This window comes from Schistocerca piceifrons, chromosome 2 (assembly GCF_021461385.2).
Source record: "Schistocerca piceifrons isolate TAMUIC-IGC-003096 chromosome 2, iqSchPice1.1, whole genome shotgun sequence".
Taxonomy (NCBI): domain Eukaryota; kingdom Metazoa; phylum Arthropoda; class Insecta; order Orthoptera; family Acrididae; genus Schistocerca; species Schistocerca piceifrons.
This window is the reverse complement of record NC_060139.1, coordinates 1,003,990,615-1,003,993,490: the sequence shown is the minus strand read 5'-3', so window position 1 is coordinate 1,003,993,490 and position 2,876 is coordinate 1,003,990,615.

The window sequence follows — 2,876 nt, the reverse complement described above, 5'->3', positions numbered from 1 at the left end:
TCAGTTGAGAGTGCTGCATCGAGCTAGCTGCTTAACATCGACAAACCAAGACGGACCCAGGAAAGCAATAACTGTTGTGGAATCAGAAAGCCAGGTGAAGGCTGCAGATCAACACGGAGTGTGGTCCCAGATGTCAAACTGACATCTACATGTACGGTATTTCTCCCGCACTTCAAGAAGATACGGCAGCTGGGAGACACCGAAGAACTGTCGAAGGAAATTTCCGTTACGACGTTTCTAAAGTGGACATAAGACTGACTTTTGTCGTTGAGGTGGTCGTCAGCTGTATGAGTGCTGACGTTAGTGTGTAAAATTTTAAAACCAAGTGGTGCTGTGTTGCTCCTGTACTGCCCGAGCAGTGATTACATAGTGGTAGCTGTATCACCAGTTTGTGATTGAACGCGTATCAGCTTCTAACGAAATGTAATAAAATCTGACATCGGCCACAAATCGACAATGAATTGAATTCAAGGGCGGCAACTGGAAATACGTGCTGGACCGAGACTCGAACACAGATTTTTCACTTTCAGTTAGCGGTCACCTTATCTGCTTTGGCTGTCGGAACATGCTTCCCGTCCGACCCCAATTCTCAAGTCCCTGTAAGTCCATCCTGATACTTGGTGGCTGCGACACCTCGGCTGTTCAACATAAAATGTCAGATCAAAGCACCTTCAGCAATCTAAACTCCCAATTTTATTTTAATTTTGCTATCAGTTTCTACGTCACTCAGCTTCAGGCACCCTAATCGACGCGCTGTAAGAATTCCATCTCTTGGACACTCAATATAGGGGCCAGCATACAGTGACTGGAATCTGTACACATCTTTTTAACCAAGCGATCCCTTCAGTCATCACCTGCATACTGATGAATGCAGGTGATGATTAAAGGTATCGCTTTGTTAAGAAGAAGTCCCAGTGTCTGTATGCTGGCCCCTATTTTGATTGTACAAGAGGTGGAGTTCTTTCAGCACGTCGGTCAGGGAGCCTGAAGACTGCGTAATGTAACGCTAAAACTGGTAGCAAAAATAGAACTGGAAATTTAAACGGCTGAAGGTCTTTTGATTTGACACTTTTAATTCTCAAGTTGTCACACATTACTTGGGTCAGACGGAAAGTGTGTTCGGATAGGGAGACAATTAAGGCGACCTCTCATGTAAACTCGGAAATGCGGTTCGATTTCCACTCCAGCACAAATTTTCACAGTAAGGTACTACACAACACTAACTTCCAAGAACACACATGTAACACATTATATATATATATATATATATATATATATATATTAGTGCCCCTTGTAAAGTTGGTTTCTGCAGCCTGATGCCATATTCGAGTACCTTTTTATGACACGAATATATTTTTCTAATGTTAAGTGTTATTGTAGATTTTTCGTGCACATTTTGAAATTTTTATATGGAATTACTTTGGGGCGAGAACCTGTATCTTTAAATTTTGTTCATTTAAAGTTAACGAATTTGAAGCTCGAGAGCAAATTTTTGCCATGTTTATTTATGTATGTGCACTGTCAGTGTCAATTGTTAATGAAATTTATCATTTGTTGCCAAGGCCACAATTACACAACCCCCAGACAAATATCACTCCCACCGAAAGCCTGTATCATACATGCGAATTCTGATTTCTCTAATTTTAGCATGATTGTCATTCCTCTCTAAGTAGGTGGGGGACAAGAAAATGTTTTCACACGGGAGGAGAAAGCTCGTGACTGAAATTCTCGTTCAATGTTATTCCACTTCACTTGCCACTCGGAGTGGCTGCGCGGTTTGAGGCACTATCCCTCGGATTGGGCGGCCCCTCCCGCCGGTGATTCGAGCCATCCTTCAGGCATGGGTGTGTCGGTGTGTTGTTCTTAGCATAAGTTAATGTAAGTTACTTTAAGTAGTTTGTAAGTCTAGGGACCGATGACCTTAGCAGTTTGGTCTCTTTGTAATTCATGCACATTTGAACATTTTACAATTCACTTATTATATCGATAATTGTCTCTCCCCTATTTCATGATAATACAAAGAGTGCTGCCCTTTTTTTAACGTTGTCATTATCCGTCGTCAGTTTTGTCTGGTAAGGATCCCATGCAGCGCAACTACACTCCAGAAAAGGACGGACAAGCGTAGTGTTCTGGTTTTCTTTAGCACGTTAACTTACACGTTGGGCATAAGCTATTTTTTATTGTATCATGTATCCACTCATAAGTCCCGAGTTTATTGTGCATGTTTTCAATCCCTCGTTTCCTTGATAATTAATTGTATCCTTGATTCAGCTGATAAAACAAGTTTGTTGTCTTTAGTAATAATCGCCAAAGGGCTTGCCGCAGTGGTAACAGTAGTTCACGCCAGATCACCGATTTTAAACGTGTCGGGCTTGGCTGGCTCTTGGTTGGGTGACCATCTGGTCATCCTAGAGCTGATGGCAAGTGGGGTGCGCTCAGCCTTCGTAAGGCCTATTCAGGAGCTACTTGCCTGAGAATTAACTGCTCCGGTCACGAAAACCGACAATGGCCGGGGGAGCGGTGTGCTGAACACATACCCCTTCATATCTGCATCCGTTGTCGCCTGTTGGTTGAGGACGACACGACGGTCTGTCGGTACAGTTGAGCTTTCTGTGGCCTGTTAGGACGGGGTTTAATTTTAGCTTTTAGTAATAAATCAGATCGTTGTAGTAACCCTTAGCTTTATTACATTTGTTGCATCTTCTAAGAAGTGTTCTGTCACTAAAATGCACTCTTTGGTTCACCTTCCCCTCAACAATTTCTGTGTGATAATCCCAGTTTAAGGTGTTCGTAATTATACTGCCTAGCTACGAGAGGTTTCAATAAGTAATGCACCACATTTTTATTGGCAAGTTTTGGTTGAAAAGTGCGCAAAT